The 26,912-nt window shown below is 39.6% G+C and overlaps 1 protein-coding gene across 8 annotated transcripts in view; it reads right to left on the reverse strand.

Annotated features, from left to right (window-relative positions):
• Positions 1–21,113, reverse strand: part of FRYL (FRY like transcription coactivator) — a 290,501-nt gene extending 269,388 nt beyond the window's left edge. For all 8 annotated transcript variants that reach the window (XM_027835975.1, XM_027835982.1, XM_027835981.1 and 5 more), the window contains exon 1: positions 20,850–21,113. The gene's annotated coding sequence lies outside the window, so the exon portion shown is untranslated. The remainder of the gene's footprint in view (positions 1–20,849) is intronic.
• Positions 21,114–26,912: the final 5,799 nt, after the last annotated feature.

The raw sequence follows: 26,912 nt of genomic DNA on the forward strand, positions 1-26,912 counted from the left end.
TAAATCCTACCCAAAAGTTATGAGGTACATGTCACCTCATGACACAGCTCTGCCCAAAAATCCTAAGGATTTACTTACTTAGTTACAAGCTTCCCCAGCCACACCATCATAGAAGTATGGGCAGGCATATTAAAATTTGAGTGGGAGTTCAAGATAGCACTAATGGCCATCTCCAGGGCTTCTTGAACTTTTTCCACTCTCGACCCCTTCAGGGCTTCTTTAACTGTGGGTCGGAACTGGTAAGGTCAGAACCCAGTTTAAAAAGCACTGAGTCAGAGGTGATGGTGTAAATAGTTGTTCTGGTGAAGGCGAGAGGAAGGAGCCCCAGTGCCACAAGGTGAAGTCTGACAAGACCTTATAAAAGGAACTTTGTGTTTAGCTTCCAAAACATGATGTTGATAAGGTAGTATCAATCACAAGCCTATGGATTTTCGTAAAACTGTACCACAGCATTCATCCCTAGGCAGGAAGGACCCTTTACCCTCACCTACAATTAAAGCATCTCATAAAGGCCTGACTTGACTTGATTTAAGGGGCTGCAGGATACTAGTATGACATTAAAAGCTAGACTGCAGAGTTAAGAAATAAGAGAGGAAGTAGAGGCAATAATTATGGATGACTTTTTTTTTTTTTAAGGCAATTGGGGTTAAGAGACGTGCCCAGGGTCACACAGCCAGTAAGTGTCAAGTGTTTGGTCTGAGGCCAGATTTGAACTCAAGTACTCCTGACTTCAGGGCTGGTGCTCTACCCACTGCGCCACCAAGCTTCCCCCTTGACTTTTTCTATAAGGCTAGCAAGTGAACAGACTAATTTATAATATCCCAGATGAAACTGGAAGTTACATATGAAGCTAAACAATAATAATTAAGTACACCTTCAGTGTAATTACAGATGTTCACTGCTGTATATTATTTTTTCTCTCATGGTTATTTTTATTTGCTTTGTGTTCACATTATGCGTTTATTACAGTTTGTTAACTCTGCTTAGCTTTGTTAACTATTTGCACATAATCTATTTTGCATAGCCCACTGATGTTATATTATGACTATGATACTGTTTGCTATTGTTCATATTTGTTTGTGTAATATAGATATGCATCTTCTGAGGAAGATACAAAAAATGTGTCTTGTATGAAATTCACACCTGTCAAACAAGCAGCATGTCAAGTGACGCTCTACATTCCAACATGTCCACTGCATCTACTTTTAATGTATGCTTGCTGTGAAAAGTAATTACACCTGAGACAATTATCTGAAAGCTAGGTTAATCATCCCTGTTTAGTGAAATACTAAGATAATATGATGCTATACAGTATAATTCCAGATATCAAGTGTACCCCAAATGATTTGGCAAAGGACTGCCAAATTCCATAGCCCAGCAAGGAACAAATTAGAAGTTAGAGATTTGACTGGCATCCTGGAATTTGTAGCTCAGAGGAACAAATGTGCCCCTTTTTGAGCCAGAAGGCATACTTCACTCACACACTCAGGAGTTCTCAAAGGTATAAACACAGTCTTCGATATGTGAACTGAGAGGAAGCAGTAGGGACTTTCAGAACTGAACAGCAGTCACTGTGGGGACCCAGCATCCCCAGCCCAAACCAGGACTTAATGAGATAAGCCATAAACAGTAAGTAGCACAGTTAGCACAGGAATATGCAAGAGGCAAAAGGAGAGCTAGAAAGGCAACATTCAGGATAAAGCTAGCAGTTGTAGCCACCTCTTCAAGAAATAAAAGGAAATTACAAAAGGTCTGCTCTTTGTCTAACTCATTCTCCCCATAACTGATCCAGTAACAGACACTATTATATTCTTCTTGCTTCCAATTTACATGTTTCCTGTATTGATTTTTGCCTTAAAGAGACAAGTGTTTTTTTTTTTTAAAGATAAAACATAAATTTAAACATAAGGACAGGGACGCAAGTCTTCACCAGAATTTTCTCAACTAGGGGCTCCAAGCTATTGTGATTGTTCTAACTTTTCATCTGCTACAAACTCCATATGATGGTGGAAGGGAGAACCACATGGATCTGAGAGACCATTATATTCTCCCTTGTTGAAAAAGGAACTTACTATAAGAGTGTAGCTGATTAAATCTCCAGAGAGAAGGGGGATAGGAAAGACCTTAGGAGGGATTCAGCTCTGCTCCTATCCAATAGGAATGAGGGGAAAAAAGGATAGAGTACCAGAATGCCAACTTTAACCTCCACAACCATAGCAACACCATTATTGTTACAAGTTACTTCTCATCATGGCCAATTGTGTCAGGAGGCATGAGAAAAGGTACACAGAGTACTAAAGAGTGTAGTTAAGGATTCAGAGTCTGGTATGCCAGGTTTTAATGAATGAAAGAAGATACAATGAGTTTGAAAAGAAGAGGTCAAACAAAGAGAAATTTATTTTTAAAAATGGGGAATCTAGAGGGTATAATGGAAGGGGAGATCAGAAGAGGGACTATGGAGAAGACATGAAGACATAGGCATAGCAATGAGGAAACAGGGCATGGAAGCAATACAAGAGAGTTTTTACTTAAGCAGAAGGGAATGAGGAGTTTGCTTGCTGTAACAAGATGAAGTACCATTTTATTTGAACTCTCATCCTTAATAATTCAGTATTTCTTCTCTCAAACACTAGGAGAAAAGGGAGAACAGGTCCTACACCTGACTTAAAAAATATCTGGTTATGAGCTTACCAAGGTGTCTACCAACTCACATCTATCTCAACTTCTCTGTTTCATCCCAAGACTACAGAGAAATGGTACAGTCGGAAGACTACCTGCATGAGGAAAGTGTGTGTGTACTCAGCTCCAAGTCAAGCTTGGTACCCAAGGCCCTACTCCTAAACAGTGTAGTAGTATCTGACACCTTGATCCTAGTCAAGGGCCTGGAATTAAGAAGCTTGGTGACTAAAGTTTTGGTTCTAGCCAATGTCCTGATGGCAAGAAGCCTGGTGGTTGGGTATGGTTGGGTATGCCATGGTCATGAAGATCTAACAAAACAGTACAAAGTAGATCCTGGGCACTGGGAGGGGAAAAACTGCCTTACCACCTATTCATTCTTTAGCCCCTTGAAATATGACTTCCATTCTCACCATTCTACTGAAACTATACTCTGGAAGGTCAACAATAACTTCCTATTCACAAAATACAGTGAGTTTTCTCAATTCTAATTCCAGCTTGCCTTCTCTGCAGTGATTTCCTTTAGGAAATTCCACCCTCTCTTGGTCATTGGGATACTTCCCATCATACAGGGAGGCAACTCCTGTGGAGAAGGGGCCAGTCATCCCTACCAACTATAAACCCAAGAACCTTGGGAACAGAAATGTTTCCAGCCCAGTACCCACAGCCATCATCCCAGGAAGCAACCTAGCATGGAGATGCAGCCTCGCCACTATTCCTATAGGTGCTACAGCCACAGCTACTGGAGACCCGAAATAAACGCTCTTGCCACCAAAGTCTTTGGCACACCATAAAATGGTTCAACTTCAGAAACAGGATTTTGACCGTGAAAATGACATTAAGAGGTACTGACATCTACTTTGCCACTCTACACAAAGGATGATAGGATTTTTCCATTCAACTTGCAATTGAAACCCTCCATGAGTTGTCCCCCCATTAAAATATAAGCTCCTTGAGAGCAGAGACTCTCTTATTTTTCTATTTGTATACCCAGAGCTTTACCTCAGTGCTTTGCACATAGTAAGCGCTTAAAATCTTTCATCCTTTCAATCATTCACACTATTATGTTGCTTCTCACCCCTATTTGCCCACTTCTAACCAATCATTCTTCTTCTAAAGTTTCCTCTTCTTTCTCACACCAACAATGCCAAATTCAACTACTTATTCTCTATTCTTGTCTCTACATTCATTAGTAAAAGAACTCCTCTACTTCTAAGGCACCAACTAGCTATGCTGAAGAATTTTGAAACCCTGAGATTCCACCTAAGCTTTAATCTTTGACCTCCAAACATCCATTTGAACATTTCTACTTGGCTCTTTTGTTGTCATCTCAAAATCAACACATCTAAAATGGAATCCATGTTCCCTCCAAAATCAGTTCTTATGCCTTGCCTCTTTCTGTCCTATTACATTGTTCTCCCAGATGACACAGGCTAAAAACACGAGTAATATTTAAATACTTCCTCAGGGCCCTTATCTAATCAATCAACAACTGTGTGCCCTGTAGGTTAAAAACCTATCACTAAATGTTTATAAAATTTATTGAATCCCTACATTAAGCTGAGCACTATTCTACAGGCATATAAGAAAAACTCAATCATAGGCTTTAGAAGAACTTAAAATCCAGCTAGAGAAAAAAGACAGGGGCAGCTAGGTGGTACAGTGGATAGAGCACCAGCCCTGAATTCAGGAGGACCTGAGTTCAAATCCGGCCTGAGACACATAACACTCACGAGCTGTGTGACTCTGGGCAAGTCACTTAACCCCAATTGCCTCACCAAAAAAAAAAACAAAAAACAAAACAAAAGAAAAAGAAAAAAGACAGACAAAAAGCAAAACAGGACATGTGATTTTAAAAAAATTAATCCAATAAATATTTATTGAGTGCCCACTGAATACTCACCACTAAGCCAGACATCATAAAACCTATAGAAAAAAACACATACAGTATATATAAACTATTAAATATGCACAGTTAATATTAAGATCCAGGCTGAGGCTAGGCTCAGAAAGTATGTACAGCAAGAATACTCAACCTACAGATCCCAAACATGACTCTTTCACGGGCAACTTGTAGGTCTTCAATAACCTATGGACAGATGAATGGTAACAGAGTGTACCTACAAGAATGTCCACATGGTATCAGCTCTCTTTTCATTACACCCAACTACATAAATTCCTTTTCCCTTTACAAATAGTTCCTCTAAATCTGTCCTAATCTGTTTTGTTTCTGAAAAAGAGAAAACAGAAAAGTTCTGAAAAGAACCACCAAAAAAGACAATCAACTAGGACCATTTAATGCAGCATAAAAAGGCCTACCTGGGCTATACTTCCATAGACTGTGAGAGAACCACTCACTATCTTATAATACAATATATGTATGATTATGCATAAACATAATATAGCTTCAGTTTACTTTCCAGAATGATATATTCTACAGCCTACACTCTAGCCAAATTAGTCTGCTTTCTGTCCAACTCCTGCCTCTATGCCCCTTGCAAGTTGTGCCTCTTAGAATCCCTTGCCTCTGTCAAAGCTTAGCTCAAAGCCCTCTCCTGCTACATGAAGCCTAATTACCCCAGAAGCTAGTGCCACCCATGTCCTACTGAAATGATACTGTATTTTTTAAAATCTATTTATCTGTGTGCCTGCTGTTCTCCCTGATGAAATGCAGCCTCCTTGAGAAGGGGGTCTGTTGTACAACCTATTATCAAATTGCTTGCCTTCTCAATGAGGGGATAGGGGAGGGAGGAGGGAGAGAATACATAACTCAAAATTTAAAAAAAAAACTAATACTAAATTTTTTTTATACATAATTGGAAAAAAAATGAAATATCTGAGAATGGGGTCTGTTTTGTCTTTTTATCTCCAGGACCTAGCACAATGCCTGGCACATAGTAGGCACTTAATACCTGTTGAATGGTAGAAACAAAAATATGCAATTATTATACAAAAGGTTATCTTAATTGTTTAGGATTTAGATGATTATGAAAAGGTTAAATAAATTGTGCTCAATACATTCTAAGAAGACAGGGAAGCATTTTATAAACACATACACATATATGTGCACATACACATACACACACACACACTCTCTCTCTCTCTCTCTCACACATTTTTTTTCTTTTGGAAGAATTGGGCCAAGGCAACAAAAAGAATCCAAAGTAATGTGGGGAAATGGAAATGGTAGGTACAAAAGGAAGAGCTTATATCTGGATCATCATCTCCTAGTAAAAAGAGATGATCTGTGATGAGATCTGGGCTGGAGTAGGGCAAGTCTGGGGTCTTTCCTGTGAATTTTCTCAACACAGAAGTCCAAGGGAATCTTGAGGAACTTAAAAGTGAGCTGAGGAGAACAAAACATACAAGTCAAAACAATACAAAATTCCTAACTCTCTGTCCCCTTCTCCTCCCATCATAGCTCCCACTATTTGTTTCATTTCTGTCCAGGCCTGTGAAGAGTGGCCTTTCTACTCTGTCTTAGGTCTCCAACATCTGTTCACAGGTTGGTACCAGCTCACTTAGTTTCAATCGAGTATAATCTACTCTTTTCAGTGCCATCCGGCAATACTTTTTTGATGCATAGCTTGAACCCTTATAAGGCTGGCCATTTGCCACCTGGGTGAGAATACCCATCTGGGCAGACAACTCAGCTTCCACATGTTATGTAGAGGCAGCAAAGGCTGCCATCTGCTGGTCCAGCCACCTTGTATTTGTCTTCTCCTTGCACTGCTCCAGGATAACGTTCTCAGGGCTCTGCACGACAGTCCTAATCTCTCCATTAATTATCAATTATCTCCATCAATTAGGATATCCCTGATATCTCCATCTGCAGCTTCTGGTTTGCCAAAATATACTTCAACATGAATATAACAGGAACCTTGCTGAAACTCTCTCCCAACAGAACTCACCTCTGGCCTGCAAGTATCTCTCTTTTTAGTCCTACACAGAGGCTAACCAGGAAAGCACATTTTAGAAAAATATCAATCCAAAATAATTAAGATTGCATTAAATTTCAGTGCATAAAAGAATAAAGCATCTAATATCTAAAGTTCTCCTTTCCATAAAGCTGAGGTTTTACTCCATTTTGGTTTTAGCGTCATTAAATATTAACTCTGTTCTACAAATGTTATGTTTAGATGTCTGATCCAAAGGCTCACATGATTCAGAGCTAGAAGGTACCTCAGAGACTGCCTATCCACTGACCCCTTCATTGTACACATAAGGAAACTGAAGCCCAAAGAAGTTGAATGACTCACTCAAGGTCATACACACATGGAAATAACAAAACTGCTCTACCCTGTCAGGAATTAAAAATCAAACCAAGGAAGTGGTCAGACAATATAAGCCAAAATAGTTTTCAAAAGAGTTCTAGTCTATATATAAATGATAACATGAAAGCATGCTCCCAATCATTAATAAGCAGCTTAATCCAGATTTAAGCATATCTGAAGTCCCACTTCACACTTTGCAATCACAAATATGACAAAAGATGAGAATGGTCAGTGTTGGAAGGAGTATGTAAAGCTGGGCAAACTGATACTTTATGAAGCTGTTAAGTGATCTGGCTACTCAGGACATTGATTTGGAATTATGTAAGAAAAAACCAACTACATTTCCATACCCTTTGACTCAGAAAACTCACTACTGGGTATATGTAATCAAAGGAAGTCAAAGATAGAAGCAAGACCACATATATGCCAAAATTTTCATAGCAGCACTCTTATAATAGCAAACCAGAAGCAAAGCTAAGTATGCATTAACCTGGAAATGGCTAGGGAAAAAAAAACAACAACTCTGCATCAAATGAAAGTGGTGTCATTTGGCCTGATCACCCCCACAGAAAAAAAAAAATCAAATGGATTGTGGCCATTCCCCCTCTTGCCAAAGGCATGCAGCACCTTGTACGACTACCAGACACCCATTCAGGTTTGGAATTCCTGCCATAAGCATAAACTCACATAATCCCCTCTCTCCATACTTAACCTCCCACTCCAGCCATCTTCTGGCCATATGGCTTGTGATTCACTTCTCATCACCCCACCTCTTCCTTTAGAAATCATGATGAAATGGATACTATACTTATGGCTACACTAACCATTCCTGGGACTTCAGTCCTCGTCACCACTCCCCGTATGTACTGACCTCCCTCCCTTTGCCCACACCCACCCCCTCACTCCCCACCCCCACCCACATATAATGTAGGCTCCTTAAGGAATACACTTTAGCATTCATATCTCCCATGCTTTAACACAGCACTTTGGACATAGTAAATGCTTAATAATTTGTGTTTTTTTCATTCATTAGTTGGCCAGATCATGACATGTAGTTGGATGGACAACCTATAGTGTTTGTCCATTAGAATATACATCTGGGGCACAGAATTAAAATGAACAACAATGGATATGAAAGGATATGAAGAGCAGTTTTCAAAGGAAGACATCTAGGCTATCATTAGCCACATGAAAACATGCTCCAAATCACTGATAATTAGTGCAATTCAGTGTAAATTATTAGTGCAAAATACAGATTATAACTCTGAGGTTCTATGTCACACCGATAAGATTTATAAAGTCAACAAAAAGGAAAAATGAGAAATGTAGGAGGGGCTGCAGAAAAATAAGCATACTAATGCACTGTTGGTGGAGCTGTGAACTAATTCACCTTACTCAAGTACAAAAAGTAATGGAAAGATGTGATCACTGAAGCACTGACAGTAATACCTGAAATATCACAAAAGAGGACAAGATTAGAGAAAGGCAAACAACATTTTTCTTAAATGGGAAGAAAACAGTTTGAAAATTATAGGACAATGAGGTTGAAGTTGATTCTTGGGCAAATTCTAGAATGTCTAATTCAAGAGACAGTAAATATAAAACAGAAAGATAGTGATCACAAAGAGCCAGCATGGCTCCACCAAAAAATGTCATGCCAGACTACCCTTATTTCCTTATTTGATAGGTTACCATGTGGTGGATATACTTAATCTAGATCTCAGAAAAGTTTCTGATAAAGTATTTCATACTATCATTGTGAGGAAAATGGAGAGATCTGGACGACTATATCAATAGTATCAAACCCAAATAGAAATAGGGCCCTAATGTACATAAGGGTCCATGCAGGCCATACACTTACTTAGTTTTAAAATGTAACGTAACCTATGTTTTATTGTATTTTTATTTATTTTGCTAAATATTTCCCAATTATATTTTAATCTGGTTCTGGCCCCACTCAGGAATGTTGCTGGCTGCACCATGTGTTTAATATCTCTGGACAGCACAATAATACAAATTAGATGAATTGAGACCTGGTTGGATGGCCACACTCAAAGAGTAGTAGTTAATGGTTCAATGCCAACTTGGCAGGATGGATATAGTATCCTTGTGTTTAACATTTTCATCAATGACCTGAATAAAGATAACATGTTCATCAGATTTGCAGGTTCCATAAAGCTGGGCAGGATTGCTAATAAATTGGATGACTTAGTCAATATCCAAAAAAAAAAAAAAAATAGATTTTGAATAGTAACTAGACTGTCCTGAATCTAGTAAAATTAAATTGAATAGGGATGTCTTAAGTTTGTTTGGGGACACACATAGACACGCACACACAATTGGGTGGACAGAATTCTGGGCCTGGAGTCAGGAAAATGTGTTCCAATCTGGCCTCAGCCACTTTCTAGCTGTCTGACCTTGGGCAAGTCACTTAACCTCTGTTTTCTCAACTATAAAATGAGGGTCATAATAGCAGCCATCTCCCAGGGTTGCTGTGAGGATCAAATGAGATCGTAACTGTGCATGGCACGCAATAAGAGCTATAGAAACATTCGCTGTCATGAGTCCTCCCATCTTCTGTCATCGTTGTCAAATTGATGGCTATCAGGTTAGAACCTCATAATTCTTTTGATTTCAACTCAGTGAGTCAACTAGCACTTATTAATAGCTTATTATGTGCCAGGCACTATACCAAATGTTGTTGAGGATAAAATGAGATAATAGTAAAGTGCTCAGCACAGTGCCAGGTACATAGCAGACACTTAAGAAATGCTACTTCCATTCCATTCTATTCAAGTAAAAGATGGGGGAAGGTATGGTTCAATAGCAGTTGTTATTTTTTTTTAAAGATCTAGGGGTTTTAGGGGACTGCAAGTTCAGAATAAGTCAGCAGTATGATGTGGCAGCCAAAAAAACTAAGGGGATCTTGGACCAAGGCACAGCTTCCAAGCACAAGGAGGTATTGGTCCCATTGTCTTCTGCCCTCATCAGACTTCATTTGGAAGGGCACTGATAAGCTGAAGAGTATCTGCAGACAAGAGTTTCTATAGATGGGTAACCAGGATAGTGAAGGGCCTTGAGTCCACGTCATATGAGGATAAACAGAAGGAACTGGGGATGTTCTGTCCTAAGAAGAAAAGGGGTGGGTGTGCAAAATCAATTTATCAACAGGTATTTACTAAGCACCTATTATGTGACAAGATATTTTGCAATGGGAACACAAAATTTAAAAATGAAATAATCCCTTTTCACAAGAATCTTACCTTCTAATAGGTGAGACAACAAATACATATATGTGTGATATAAATATAGCATATATATGACGTTAATGCGAATTATGAAATTATTATGAAATAATTAATTAGAGAGGGCACCAGCAATTGGAGGGAGGGTAGGAATCAGGAAAGGTTTCATACAAAAGATGGCATTTGACTTGTATCTTAAAGAGACGATTCTATGAAGTTGATATATGGAAGCAGTACATCCTGGACATGAAGGATGGCTAGCTTCGGAGGCATGTGCAAGAAACAGACAGGCCGGTATTGTCCAGTAAAGGTGGAAAAATAGGTTGAGTATGGCTAGGTTGTGTGAAATATACATATATATAATATTGTGTATATTATGTGTGTGATACATTATATATAACATAGATTCGTGTGTATATATACTATATATGTACATACATATCTATATCTATATATCTATATATATATATCTATATGTGTGTATATACACACACACACACACACATACACACACACATATGTATTATTGCTTAAAAAGCAATAGGAAGCCATTAGAGTTGATTAGGGGAGACACATGCTCATATCTGTACTCAAGATAAATTACTTTGTCAGCAATGTATAGACTAGATAGGAGCTGAGAGAGACTTGAGGTAGAACCACCAATGAGGGCTTTTTGCAATAACCTAAGTGAGAGAAAAAGAAGATCTGAACTAAGATAGTAGTTGTTTGAGGGCAGACAAGGGACTTTGTGGAAGCAGAAACAGCGCTATCAAGCAAGTGACTGGATACGATGTCAGATATTGAGAATAACGCCAAGATTATGAAACTGGGAGACTGAAAGGATGGTGGTGCCTTCAACATAAACTGAGAAGTCTGGAAGAGGGGAAAGTTTGATAACTACGTTTGAATGTTTGAAGGGCTGTCATATAGAAGACTTTTCTGTGTGACCCCACTGGGCAGGAGCAATGGGTGAAAATTATAAAGAGACAAATTTAGGTTTGATTTAAGGAAAAACTAACAGTTAGAGCTGTTCAAAATTGGAATGAGGCTGCTTCAAGAGATGATCTAAGTTTCTTCTCCTTAGGGATCCTGAAAAAGACTAGATAAACATTAGACATAGATGTTACAATGGTGATTCTTTCTGGTACGAGTTTAACAAAATAATAACAACAACAACAATAGTGGCATTTATGTAGTACATTGAGGTTGCAAAGTCCTTTACAAATATTATCCTATTTTATCCTCTCAGCAACCCCGGGAGACAGGTACTATTGTCATTCTCATTTAACAGATGAGGAACCTGAGGCAAACAGCAGTTAGTGATTTGCTCAAGGTCACAACACTAGGACATATCTGAGACCACATCTGATCTCAGGACTTCCGAACCACAGGTCGACTGCTCTATCTACTATGACACCTGGGTTGGACTTTAGAAATTCAAATTTTGTGATACTATGAAGGTCATTTTTAGTTATAACAGGAGAAATCAGCACCAACAGAACTACTTTCAAAAGATCACCCCAATGGATCTGTGATCTCACAGATGTGGGTGTTCCCTCCAACAAAGTACACTGCAATCCATCCTTGCCTGCCCATCCTATACAATCCCAATCCTTCCAAAAGTTTGTCATAGGTGTTCCCACCCAACTTATTAGAGTCTCTCATTCTACTGCTATTACACAAACATCAGTGGTACATGAGAGTTCTCCATTAGTTAGCTTTCACTCTTCCTATATCACCAAGATCTCTTTTTCCAGGGATAACATTTGATATTATACCACTGATCCACCATAATTCCTTGTTTAATATGTTGGAGCTCACTTACACGAACCATAAAACTTCTCCAAATGTGACTCTCAACTTCAATTATACAAAGACAGTAGTGTTCCATGACTCACAACCATAGTAAGTTGATAACTTAATCTACCTCCACAGGTCTCCAGCCCTGGTGTAGAGCAAAGTCCTCACACTGGGAGGGAGCACCCCCCCACATACTGACAAAAAAACATCACAGAGCCTTCCGGAATTAATGCTTTCTGTTTCTAACCATGTACTAGGCAAGAGAGGTTAACTAGGATTGACGAATGCAATATTATTATTGCTAAAGCAAACAGAGTGGAGAAAGAATAAATAAATAGAAGAATGACATATAGGCAATTTTCCAATTACATTTAGCACTGATTATGCTAGTTAGTACTAGAATACTCTGCTCAGTTAAGATCTCCAGAACTTGTTACTTAAGAACACAGGGGAACAACATAAGAATTAATAAAGGGTTGGGTGACAGACCCTCTCATTTTTACAGAAGGAAAAAAATATGGTTCTCAGACCAACTAGTTAGGGATAATTCAAATTGCAAAGATAAAAAAATGCACAAGGTTTCTTTAAGTATTTGTACTAGTAATGTTTAGCAATATGTGCTAAAGGGAAGAACACTGAATTTGAAAACAAAAGACCTAGGTTCAAATCATGGCTTAACCACATAGTAATTGAGGAATCCTAGGCAAATCACTTACTTTCTCAACCTTTTTTTCCTGATACTAGAATGGAAATATTTGTTGTTGTTTTGTTCTTGGTTTTTTTTTGTTTGTTTGTTTTTGTTTTTTTTTTGCTTTTTGGTGAAGCAATGGGGTTTAAGTGACTTGCCCAGGGTCACACAGCTGGTAAGTGTCAAGTGTTTGAGGCCATATTTGAACTCTGGTCCTCCTGACTCCAAGGCAGAGCTCCATCCACTGTGCCACCTAGTCGCCCCTAGAGTTGTTTTGAAGGTCAAATGAAAAAAGTATATAAAAGAATTCTTAATATATGAGTTACCAATATACATTTTATGCGAAAGAGTTCTAATTAACCCTGATAAAATTTGTTTTACTATATTGTCACTTAAATGGAGACATAATTACAATACCATATAAATGGTGATTTGTTATTGATACGGTTCAACTCAGGACTTGCTCTACTTCCATCATTCCTCCCTATGGCTTTACTGATCACCCCATAACTCCCAGTACTACCCACGAGAAGCACCCTAACACCATTCTCTTCACCACAGAAAGAACTATCAACTCAAACTTGAGCAAAATCTGTCAAATTTTAAATATCTTACATTGCATCCAAATACAGTTATAATACTGTGAGTCATCTTTATTAGAGAGATGGGCTGAGGAAGGCATCTCTTAATTCTTGAATTTTTCACTTAATTGAATTGTGTTCTTCCATCACCATAGCATAAACTATTGTCTAGGACATATAATATAGAAACAGACATCATTCATTAGAGTATTCAATCGAATAACATTCAACTGTATTTGCATATCTGGACTATTCTGCCCCAAAGGCAGAAAGCTACAGTCTGGGAAGACAACTTCTGAGGAATTGAAAGCACTGGCCCAACAAACTCCAAGGCAACAAAGCTCCTACGGGTGATGATCATGCTTGTTGATTGCTCTGCCCTCAGAGGAGCCACACTATACTACTGCAACAACAAAAATAGGTATGGAAGAAATTAGGTAATCGTGGATTTAGATCTAAAAAGGAACTTAGATATCATCTATTCCAATCCCTACAAATGAAAAGGCCAAGCCAAGTTCTCCCCCTCAGCCCTAAGAAAACAGATGATTTGCTTACCTCACAGAGTAAGTAGCAGGTGTGGGAACGAAACCCAGGTCCTCTGACCCCAAACTCCATGCTCTTTCCTTAACACTACATTGTTTTTCTAAGTATTTCTTGCTGTTGGCCCTTTACTTCTTCAGAAGTCTTTCCCCAAAGAAGTCAAACTTGAAGTAGTATCTAAAGTAATAGACTCCCCTTTAAGGCTGTTTTCCCTCACCTACAATACATTTAGTTAAGACCATGCAAGACTATTCTGATGCTATATGTATTTGACTACTTAGTAATGAAAAAAAAAAAAAACAATTCTCACCTTTAACCTCCTAGCTTAAGACCAGCTACAGACATCGTAACTGTTTATGGATCTTTCTCTAAAGATACGAGTTCCTAGGAACGTAGTCAAAGCCCCATAAAAATTCCCAAATAAAGAACAGGGAAATGATGCAAGGATCAAGGTTTTAATATGATTTTCCATATTTTCTGAAGATCATTTCTAGAAAGCAGACACATACCAGTAGACAAATACTGATGGCCATCTATATGATTAATCCATATGCCTATTTTCTCATCTCTACGTCTTAAAATTGCAGAGAATACAAGATTCTATTGTGCTTATTATATGATGACTATAAAAAAACTTGATTTGCTGTATAACAGATAACCTATTAACAGACTACACTAGAGAGATAACTTTATTCAAATCCTCTGATTATCAATAATAAGGAAGGCATAAATCATGAATAGATGTATACCCACTGAAGGAGTTCACTAGTACTGAGCAAAATAGCCAGCACAGAGTCCAAATGGAAGAGGAGACTCCTGTAGAAAGTAAGATCTAAAGACTTTGAACTAATGTTCCAAATGGCGGGGCGGGGGGGGGAATGGATGGTGAAGAATGCCTATTGCCTGGTGTAATGGATAGAGCACTGGCCCTGGAGTCAGGAGGACCTCAGTTCAAATCCAGCCTCAGACATATAACACTCACTAGCTGTATGACTCTGGGCAAGTCACTTAACCCCAATGCCTAGCAAAAAAAAAAAAAAAAAAAAAAGAATGCCTATTGCCATCAAATATCCGGCACATCAAATTAGTCCAGCAATATGTATATCTCAGACAGGTATCATAAAGACAATAAGCTGGGCAATCAATGAACAATAAACAAAATCCCACCTTTTTTAAAACTAGTATTCTTCTGGTGATACCATATGGCTTCAAATCACAGAACACCACAATCTCAGAAAAATCCAAGTCTTGAGGCACCTAGGTGGCACAGTGGATAGAGCACCGACCCTAGAGTCAGGAGGACCTGAGTTCAAATCTGGCCTCAGACACATAATACTCACTAGCTGTGTGACTCTGGACAAGTCACTTAATCCCAATTGCCTCATACACACACAAACAAAAAAAAAATCCAAGTCTCAGGTGAGCCGGAGGTCAATAGAGAAACTTATCTTGGGCCAATTATAAACCAGTAACTTTGACTTCAATTGTTAGAAAAGTTCTAGAATTCATTATTAAAGAGATAGTAAAAGGAAAGGAAGTGATCAAGAACCACCAGCATGGCTTCATAAAGAACTGGACAGAGAGAAGGACAGTGGCTGCAGTTGCGATTTCACTTGTGCAGGGAACTCCCAGTGAGGAAACTACTCTACCAATGCTCATCACCTTTTTTGTAGCTTTTAGAGAGAGGCTTACAGAACAGACAGCTTAAGTTATTTGTCCAAGATCACAGAGCCAGGAATGTCCCAGAGATACTGCATGTAGATTTGATTCTTTTTTTTAGCATTTAAAAATATGTGAAAAATATCTGTCTTCCTAAAGAATTTAAAATCTCATTTTTCTTCCTAATTTACATTGATAAAAGTTGATTTTGGAAACTTGTTTTACCTTCTTCTACCACTCTATCAGTATTTGCTTGATATCACTGTCCTCACCAAGATTTTATAACAGCATAGATGTTTCATAAGAACATAGATGTTATAAGAACATAGAAAGGATTGCAGATAATCTAGTCAATCCCCCTTATTTTGCACATGAGGAAAATGAAGCTCAGAGGTTAAGCGATTTGTAAAAAGTGACAATGGTAGAAAGTAGATTTGACTTTTAGAGCCAAAAATAATAACAATTTGTCTGGAGGAAGAAAAGGCCAACAATGTCAAGAAATACAATAAAAAAAATATGAAGGGGAACAGCAAAAACCGATCTAAAACTATACTACAAAGCAGTAATTATAAAAATAATGTGGAACTGGATAAGAGTGGTTGATCAATGAAATAAATTAGATACACAATGTACAGAAGCAAATTGGTACATAAACTAGTGTTTGATAAACCCAAAGATTCAGCTATTGAGGCAAGAACTCACTATTTGACATAAACTGTTGGGAAAATTGGAAAGCAGTCTGGCAGAAAGTAGGCAAACAACTATTTCATACCACATATCAAGATAAGCTCAAAATGGGTACATGACAGACAAAAAAAGTGATATCATAAGCAAATCAGGGGATTACAGAAAAAAAATTACCTGTCAGATCTATGGACAGGAGAAGAGTTCATGAATAAACAAGAGAGAGGTTCACAGAAGGCAAAATGGATAATTTTGATGACATTATTTTTTAAATAAACTTATATTTATTTCTAACATTTTCTAAAAATTTTGAGTTTCAAATTCTCTCCCTCCCTACATTATCATTCCTACTCCACCCACTGAGAAGACAAGAAATGTGATATTAATTATACATGTGAAATCATGTAAAACATTTCCATGTTAGCCATGTTACAAAAAAAGCAAGAAAAATAAGTGAAAAAAATATGCTCATTTTGATCACATTATATTAGAAAGGGTTTGCAAAAACAAAACCAATGCAGCCAAAGTTATAAGTAGGAAATATCGCGGGAGGGGAGATTTACAGCAAATGTCTCTGATAAAGGTCTCAAATTTTTCTAAATAAATAGAGAACTGAAATTTATAAAAATAAGAACTATTTCCCAATTGAGAAATGGTCAAAGGATATAACAGGCAATATTTGGAAGAAGAAATCAAAGCTATCAATAGCCATATAAAAAAATGCTCTAAATCAGTACAAAAAATGCAAATTAAAACAATGCTGAGGTAACACCTCACACCAGTCTGACTAGCTAAGATGACAGAAAAGGAAAACAACAAATAATGAAGAAGATATAGGAAAACAAGTATACTAATGTACTATTGGTAGAGCTGTGAAATAGTCCAATTATTCTGGGGAACAATTTGGAACTATGTCCAAAGGACTATAAAACTGTTCATACCCTTTGACCCAACAATACCACTGCTAGGTTTATACCCCAAAGAGATCAAAGAAAAAGGAAAAAGATCCTATGTACAAAAATATTTACAACAGCTCTTTCTGTGGTGGAAACTGAGAAGATACCCATCAATTGAGGAATGGCTGAACAAGTTGTGGTATATAATTATGATGGAACACTACTGTGCTATAAGAAATGATTAAAAAGATGGTTTCAGAAAAACCTGGACAGGCTTATATGAACTGATGCAAAGTCAAGTGAGCAGAAACAGGAAGATAATGCACACAGTAACAGCAATGATAATCAATTGTGAAAGACATAGCTACTCTGATCAATACAATGATCCATGAAAATTCCAAAAAACTCATGATGAAAAATGCTATCTATACCTCCAGAGAAAGAACTGATAAACTCTGACTGCAGAATGAAGCATGTTGTTTTTTCCCTTAATTTTTCTTGCTTTTTTTTTTTTTGGCAATATGGCTAACATGGAAATGTTTCACATGACTTCACAAGTATAATGGCTATACTATTTCTTGCCATCTCAATGGGTGTGGGAGGGGCCAGAGGGAAGGAGAGAATTTGGAACTCAAAATAATTTTTTTAGCTTCCAAATTATTTTATTTTTTTAATTTATTTTAATTTATCACAATCACTTCCATAAGCTTTTGAGTTTTAAATTTTTCTCCCCCTCCCTTTCCAAGTCCGGCAAGCAATCTGATATAGGCTATACATATACATTCCTATTAAACATTTGCACATTAGTGATGTTATAAGGAAGAATTAGAACCAATAGGAGGAATCACAAGAAAGAGAAAACATAACAGAAAAAAAAATAGCAAATAGTATACTTTGATCTGCATTCTAACTCTATAGTTCCTTCTTTGGATGTGGATAGCATTTTCCATCATGACACCTTTGGAGATGTCTTAGTTCCTTGCATTGCTGGGAAGGGTTAAGTTTATCAATATTAGTCATCTCACAAAGTGGGCTTTACTCTGTACAACATTCTCCTGGTTCTGCTCACTTCACTCAATATCAGTCCATATAAGTCTTTCCAGGTTTTTCTGAAGTCTGCCTGCTCATCATTTCTTTATAGCATAACAGTATTCCATCACATTCAGATACCACAACTTGTTCAGCCATTCCCCAACTGATGGGCATCCCCTCAATTTCCAAATCTTGACCACTACAAAAAGAGCTACTATAAATATTTTTGTCCATGTGGGTTCTTTTCCCATTTGTAAGATCTCTTTGGGATACAGCCCTAGAAGTGCTATTGCTGGGTCACAGGGTATGCAGTTTTATAGCCCTTTGGGCATAGTTCCAAATTGCTCTCCAAAATGTCTGGATCATTTCACAGCTCCACCAACAATGCATTAGTGTTCCAATTTTCCCACATATTCTCCAACATTTTTCATTTTCCTGTTTTGTCACGTTGACCTGAAAATTTTTAAAGCCAAATATGAACTCAGCTCATATGACCCCAAATCTAGTTAGTATTCTTTCCTACTATGCCATGATGCCTCTACTGAGATTAAAAAGCTGAAATTTGAAAAAGAAAAGTATTTAGGTGTAACAATGAAAGATACTTAATGACATAATTATAAATCAGTCTTGAACTTTGTATTTCACTGATTATTGTCCAGAAAGACAAAAGAGTAATGGTTCAAATAACTGTATCAACTTGGACTGCCTTTCAAGTTTCCTGACTATAGTTACCTTTCTGCTTGAGGGTTTGCCTACTTGTGTTATAATTTTCTACCTGCTCTTAAACTTATTTTTAACAAAAGAAAATTGTTGGGTACAATATTTGTAGGGTTAAAAAAAACAAACCTGCTCCTCAAAAGCTGTAAGATACAAAATAACATAATAGAAGAGACAGAATGTAATACCATTTCTGATCATGAAAGTAACTAGCAAATGTTAAAAGAATACAACCACAGACACTTTTAAGAGTGTTATTTTACACATATGATTTAAGTACTAAATACTTCACAAGAAATTAAAACGTTCAAAAACATGAGTTGCATAGGAAAGCATCATGTTGATTTCCAACTATCAGTGTCATCTATCCCTCATTATTTTGTCACCCTCACTATCTCATATTTTGCTACTTTGTATATATTTGTATTTATTCACTTTATAAATGTGTTGTATATATTTATTATATATGTACTTTTTATCCCCTCCATTAGAATATAAGTTCCCTGCCTGTAGAATTGTTTTATTCTTTGTTTGTATCCCAGAGCCTAGTATAATACCTAAAGGCTAATAAATACTTATTGATTTCTAAATGAAACATATACGAGTTAGGAACAGAAAAAAAAAGTATAAAAGTGAAACACGGCAATAGAAAAAGTCTGTTTTATCAATAATGACTCTGATAGTCCCTAATACCCATTAATAACAATTTTGCCAAGTAGAAACTGTAAGGAAGGCTATCGTAGTTTTAAAAATTCAACTTTGTTTACTGCAGCAAAACTTGTTTTAAATCGAAAAGCCTTTTTATTCCATTCTAGTGAGTTTTTATCCTTCAAAGAGTGAGCTCAGTCAATGAATTCTGGAAATTCTTTTCTCAGTTCAGTGTTGAAATGAGGCAAACACTGTGCCTTCTGCAGAGCTCTTCTCACCTCTTCCCAGAGTTATTTTAGCCTGAGGGTGGCAAGGAAGGAGCGATACTATCTCTTCACATCCGAGGGCTGACCCCATTAAGCTCTCACCCCAGAAACTAGATTCTGCTGAAGCCAAGGGCAGGACAGACTCACAGCATCGAGGGAACCTGCTGCCCGGAAGCCGGGGTACCAACAAACAAGGGCAGGCGGAGACTCAATTAAGTTGGCAAGAGAAACCTCGGATGTCTCAGGGACCCCACGGCAGCGTTAATTCTGGACCACTCGCGACGGGACGCTGAGGCCGGCAGGAGGGCAGCAGCCGCCAGACTCGTCCAGGGCGGGCACGGGAGGAGACAAGGGAGGAGGGGGGCGACTCGAGATGAAGTTCTGACCCACAGCCCGATGGGCGTCTGGGCATTGCTTCCATTAAGCCTGGCTCGGTCTGGCGGTCCACAGCGGCGGAATGCTCTCTCTCCCCTTAGACGGTGAGCCCCAGGAGGGCAGGGATGGTCTTGTGCCTTTCCTTTGTACCCCGGTGCAGAGAGAAGCGCGTGGTACAGACAAGGGCGCTTAATAAATGCTTGTAGACTGGCCGGGCCGAGGAGGAGGAGGAGAGAGGCGGGCGGGCGGGCGGAGACCACGGCTGCTACCCAACTTCACTCCCTCCTCCTCCTCCTCCAGCCGCCGCAGCCTGGCACCACCAAAGGCCGGAATCCTCTCCCCTCGCCCCCCACAGCCTAGACCGAAGCGATCCCACCCCCGGCCCCGCCGCCGCCGCCCCAGCCCCTTCCACCGTTCCCTGGGCACCCGCGGCTCGGTTTGGAGGCTGAGAAGGCGGCGGCGCGACCCCCGGGGAGGGGGGCGGGGAAGGGGAGGAAGGGAAAGGCCCGGCCGCGGAGAGAGGAGACAGAAGAGAGGAGAGGAGGGGGCTCTCCTCGCGCCGCGCCGGGGTTCGATTTCCGTTAGCAGCAGCGGCGCCGGGGGTGGGGGGGGGGACACTAACCCCCCAGCAGGACACCCAGACCCAGGGCCGGGGCATCCATCCCTGCCCCGCGCCTCCCGCACCCGGCGGCGCCAGCCCAGAGAGTGAGCCGAGCAGAAGAAAGAATAGAAAGTGAAATGAAGCGCCTTCTGCTCGGCGACACCTACCCCTCCTTAGGAGCGCTGCGCCCTCGCTCCCGGGCGCCGCCAGTCCGTCCGGGCCCCGGGCGCCGCTCTGCTGACAATGGCGCTTCCCCTTTAAGCAACCGTCCGATCCAAACCAGTTTAGTCGTTCAACCTCCCTCCGACTCAGGTTTTCCCCCCTATTCCTCTCCCACTAAGCCCGGCGATCTTTTGGCTGTGGAGGTAAGGCTGGCTCAGTCCTCTCCTCTGCACCTTTTTGATTGGTGCAAGTCGCTCCAACAGGAACAACATTCGTTTCCCCTGAATGGATGGTCCAGCCGCCCTTCCGAAGTCCACCTACCTCTAGACTTCCCTTTTGCATCGGTTGGTCCTTGCTGCTATCACTCAAATAAATCTCCTCTGGCATTGCTCCAGTGAGCTGACAATCACCCGCATCCACCCCCGCCTCCGGATGCCGAACTTTACTCTTATTGGTGAAGGGCCACCTTCCTGTGCACCTGATTGGACCAGAAGGAAGCGAGCCTCACTCCCCTCGCCTTTATCACTCAGCCAGTACCGGTTGGAGAACAGCAGCTGCTGTTGGTTTGCTTTCTTAAGAAGAGGGTTGTTTTCAGCGCATTTTCCTTTAAACAACAAAAACGGGTCGTATAGAAACTCGTAATTTTGCTAGAGGAAAGCCGAAAGGGAGGATAAAAATATTCTCTAAAACTGTAAAATTTCCTTTCTTAGAAGCAAAACTAGAACTGGCGTTTGATCTAGTGGAACAGCAGCTTCCGACCCCGACCCCCACCCCCACCCCCGACTTCGTCTGGTGTAGTACAAGAAGATGCCTAATCGACTACCGAGTTTGACCCTGTACAGTTCTAGTACCGGCTCGGCTACTGACCTCATTCTTGGTTCCACAAGTCCTTATGGAGTCCCTACCCCACTGGCGAACTTTGAGACAAGTCACTTTAATTTAATTGATAGTTTTCATGATGCAGAGAACTCACAAACTTAATGTCAAACCCGTAGGCCCGGGAACCAAGTGCTTAATAGCTTTGTTGAATGAATAAGTTTCCACCCTCCTGAATGTTCACCTCCATGGGTTAGGGATGTATGTATAGGATAGTTTCCCCTTGATGACCTATTGTGAATCTAGCACAGCTGGACTTGGAGTCAACAGAGATCAGTTGAGTTTGGACCCCACCTCTGACTAGCTGTGAGACCAGTGGGTCAACTCAAAGCCTCTGAGCCTCGATTTACTCATCTTTAAAATAAGGATCTTTGAATTGTTGTGGTTCATTCGTGTCCGATTCTTCATGAGCTTTTCTTGTGGTTTTCTTGGCAAAGATACTGAAGCAGTTTGCTATTTCTTTCTCCAGCTCATTTCACAATAGCAGAAACTGAGGCCAACAGGGTTAAGTGACTTGTGCTGGGTGACACAACTAGTAAGTGTCCAAGATCGGATTTGAACTAGGATCTTCATTACTCCAGGCCCGATGGTCAATCCACTGTACCACCTGGCTACCGCCTAGGATCCTGGCTATAGGATACCTGTGGTACTGTATACCTACTTCATAGAATTGTAGTGAAGATTAAATGAGAAGTATAACAGTTATATAGACACCACCTATTAAATTTATTTAAATTTTTTTGTGTTTGCAGAAGAATAGAGAAATTCGAGGTGGTAGGCAGAAAAAGGCTGCAGCACATTACCACCTTTTAGCTGCATGCAAAAAATGTTTGATATATAGCTATTCTACACAAGAATGTATATGATGTATATATATGATATAAGCAGTTTCTTTGGGAAGATATATGATTAAAACAGAGTAGATAATAAATAATAATGTTAAGAAGGAAGCCACCAAGTAGTGAAAGTACTGGGGATGTTTTATGGTATTTATGACATGATGGGAACTACACTCAAAAGGGTAGGGATTTTTACCACAATTATGAGTTGACAGACCCAGGAAATATGAAGGCATTTTTGGCCAGCACCAACTTTTGTGAGGCAGCATGTGAGTATGAATGGAGAGAGGAAGGGTCAGGAAGACCTAGTTTTAAATCTCATCTCTGACACAAGCTGTTTGACAGACAGGTCACTTAGCCTTTCATTATCACAGGCACCTCTCTAACACCTAAGTTCTAGAGAAATACTCAATTTGTATCAGAAAAAAAAGTTTCCACTTTGGAGTTGCCTCTACTGACAAAATCACAGGTCTAGAATAACTCAAAAAAAATTTAAGGAATCATATCTTTATATAATTACATATTTATTCCCCTTTGAATAAAATAGTACTTCTTTTGATTTATCCTAAATTTCCTTAACTCTATTTGATAGTTAAATAAATGACAATTTATTTATAAGGGGCAAAAGATTGATGTGCTGAGATGTGATTGACTCATTCCATTCTTTATCTCCAGCTCTGCCAGGTTTCAACTCCAAGGTACAATAGGCCCCTTGGGGCAGCTAGGTGGTGCAGTGGATAGAACACCAGCCTTGGAGTCAGAAGGACCTGAATTCAAATCTGGCCTCAGACACCTAACACTTACTAGCTGTGTGACCCTAGGCACACATTGCCTAACCAAATTAATCCCATTGCCTAACAAAAAAAAAAAAAAAAAGGAGGCCCCTCCCAGGATAAACTCATCACTTCTAATCTCATCACCATGCTCTTAACTCAAGCCTTGGATGCCACCTCCCTTGGCCTCCTCTCTCCTCTGACTAGAAGGCTGGTACTAAATTCTTTCCAAAACCTTCCTTTATAGAGGGCAGAAATTGAACTTCATTGCTGACTCCCATTTTCCATCTTCGGATCTTCCTGCCTTCCTCTCCAAGAAAAAAGATGCCCTCACACTGGACACCTCTCATTGTCGCCTCCTCCCCTTTCCAGCTTCCTTCTGTGTGTTCCCCCATTAGAAAATCCTCTAGGGCAGGGGTCATCTTTCTTATTTTGCATCCCCAGTGCTCAGCACTGTACCTGGCATATGCTAATTGTTGCTGAGTCATTTTCAGTCATGTCTGATTCTTCCTGATCCCATCTGGGGTTTTCTTGGCAAAGACACTGGAGTGGTTTGCCATTTCTTTCTCCAGCTTATCTTACAGTCAAGGAAACTGAGGAAAACAGGGCAAAGTAACTTGCCCAGGGTCACACTACTAGTATCTGAAGCTAGATTTGAACTCAGGAGGATCAGTCTTCTTGACTCCACAGCCAGCACTCAATTCACTGTACCACTGAGCTGCCTGCCTGGCACATGGTTGGCAGTTAATTGTCCTTCGTTCTTGAAGAGGACCAAAATGACATCACCATGTTGTGGTCAAGGTATAGTGTGTTTGAATGTGGTTGATCAGACCAATATGAAGTTGGAAGGTTCTGCCACAGGTCAGGCACAAATAGTTCATGTGAACATTTGAAATTTGTGCATTTCATGTTTCTTTTAAGCTACTGCAATTCTGCTTTGATCATAGAGTACAGCACCTTCTTTGATGTTGGTATGCCATGCTGGGCAGTCCTGTGCCAATCTCTCCCATGACTCACAATCCATTCCAGAGTTCTTCAGAGAGACCTTGAGAGTGTCCTTGTATCACTTCTTTTGACCTTCATGTGAGCACTTGCCTTGTGTGAGTTCTCCTCAAAATAGTCTTTTAGACAAACATACATTTGGCTTTCAAATAACATGACCAGCCCAATAGAGCTGTGTTCTCCACAGCAGAGTTTGAATGTTTGGCAGTTCAGTTCAAGAAAGGATTTCAGTATCTGATACCTTATCTTGCCATGTGATCTTCAGATTCTTCCTAAGGCAATTCAAATGGAAGCATTTCAGTTTCTTGGCCTAGCACTGGTAGATTGTCCAGGTTTCACAGGCATACAAGAATAAGATCAGTACATCAGCTCTGCAGACTCTCATTTTGGTAGGCTGCCTAATACCTCTTCTCTCCCACACTTTCCTTCAGGGCCTCCCTAATGCTGAACTAGCTCTGGCAATGTATATGCCAACGTCATCATCTATGTATACATCCCTGCAAAGTATACTGCCAAGGTAAGTGAACTTATCCACAACATTCAGATTTGCTCCTTTTGCTGTAACTGATGATTCCATGTATGGATGGTGGCGTCCTGGCTGGTGGAAAACTTCTATTTTATTGGTGTCAATTGTTAGGCCAGAATTAGCAGAAGCAGCAGAAAATCAATGCATACTTTGCTGCACCTCAGCCTCAGAGGCTGCATCAAGTGCACAACCATCTGCAAACAAACAAACAAACAAAAAGAAAACACCATGCACCAATTCTCCCTTTATTTTAGTCTTGGCTTGTAGCATTTTTAAGTTAAATAATTTACCATTATTTATCATCAAGGTAGCAGACCTGGATGACATTTTAGTCCTCATTGAAAGTTTCCTACAACATTGCTGAAAACATCATGCTAAAAAAGCATGAGAGCAAGCATTCAGCACTGCTTCACTCTACTGGTGACAGGGAAAGGGCAAGAGCATTGTCCATTATCTAGAACCCATGCAGCCATGCAACTGATGTACGATACTGATGAATACTTCTCTGGGCAAACAAATTTTGTCATAATTTTCCACAAACCCTCATGACTGACAGTATCAAAGGCCTTGGTTAGATCAACCGATGTTGTCTACCCTTTGTTCTGCTCCTGGTATTTCTTCTAGAATTGTCAAGCAGCAAACACCATAATGACCACACTGGTTCTCAGGTAGAAGACCATATTCCAAGTGAAAGATCAGCCTATTAAGGAGGACTTGGGCAAGAATCTTGCCAACAATGACTAAGAGAGATACACCCCCTGTGATTGTCACAGGACAATCAATTTCCTTTTCCTTTATAGAGGTAGACAATGGAGGCATCTTTGAACTACTGTAGGATAACCTCCTCTTGCCATGTAACCCAGAAAATTTCAGTAACCTTTTGGATGAGCAGTGGACCCCCTGCCTTGGAAATCTCAGCTGGAATAGAATCGGTACCAGCTGCTTTGCCACATGAGAGACACCAAATGGCATTCAAAACCTCTTCTTCAGTTGGAAGTTTGGCTAAAGAGGAACTGATTTCAATCTAAGATATAAGGTCAATGACTTCAGTACAGATTAATGACAGTCTGTTAAGAACACTATGGAAGTGTTCAGCCCATCTCTCCAGGATCATATCCTTATCACTAATCAATGGAACTCCATGACCACTGAGTGGATGAGTTGCACCATGTCTTTGGCCCATAAATAGGGCATCATAAAAAGGCTTTGGATTGTTACTATCAGCATAAAATTGAATTTCACCTGCTTTCTAACTGAGCCAAGAATCCAGCAACTCTATAATACGTGCTTAATAAATGTTTATTGAATTGAATTCCACACCTGATAAGGAATCTGAGGCTGTGAGTGTCATTTACTTAGAAAAGGCCAGTAGCAACAATGAAACTGCCTTTGTAATCTGAGCACCTAGTAGAATGTTTTACATTTAATAAATGTTGAATTTAATTTAATAGACTTTGATTATATTTCCTCTTAGCCATTCTCTTACCATTCTGAAGATTCTCAATTTTTTTCACTTTTTAATTTAAAAATTTTTAAATATAATTTAAATTTTTAAAAAAATTATGCCCTGATGCATAATCAGGTTCTCCACAACTCTTAAAAGAGTTTTTTGGCTTTTCTTAAGGTGCAGCCCTCAGAACTGCAGGAAGCATTACACAGCAGAGTCTGGCTAAAGGGTAAGAAAAGTATTTTGTTTGGTTTGCTGATGCCCTCTTAAAGACATTCAGCATTTTACAAGCTTTTTTAATTCCAAAAGCATATTGGACTGATATCTTCAGGAAACAGTCTACTATGACTTCTACATTCTATTCCTAGATCCTGATAGTTCTAAATTCACAACTTTACAAGTACAATTTGTGTTATTTGCCCCTGAAATATGATCATCTTCCACTTTTCTTCTCATTCAGTTTCATCCCCTTATTACCCAGAATGGCTTAGTCTTATTTACAAACTAGAGATTTCACTCTATACTCCCTCTTCCTAACCATTTATCAGTATTAAAGAAGACTTGATCCTTACCCCTAAAAAAAGCAGAGTTTTCATCTTCCTGTC

The sequence above is a fragment of the Vombatus ursinus genome, unplaced genomic scaffold, assembly GCF_900497805.2.
Source record: "Vombatus ursinus unplaced genomic scaffold, bare-nosed wombat genome assembly UNPS02014818.1, whole genome shotgun sequence".
Classification (NCBI taxonomy): domain Eukaryota; kingdom Metazoa; phylum Chordata; class Mammalia; order Diprotodontia; family Vombatidae; genus Vombatus; species Vombatus ursinus.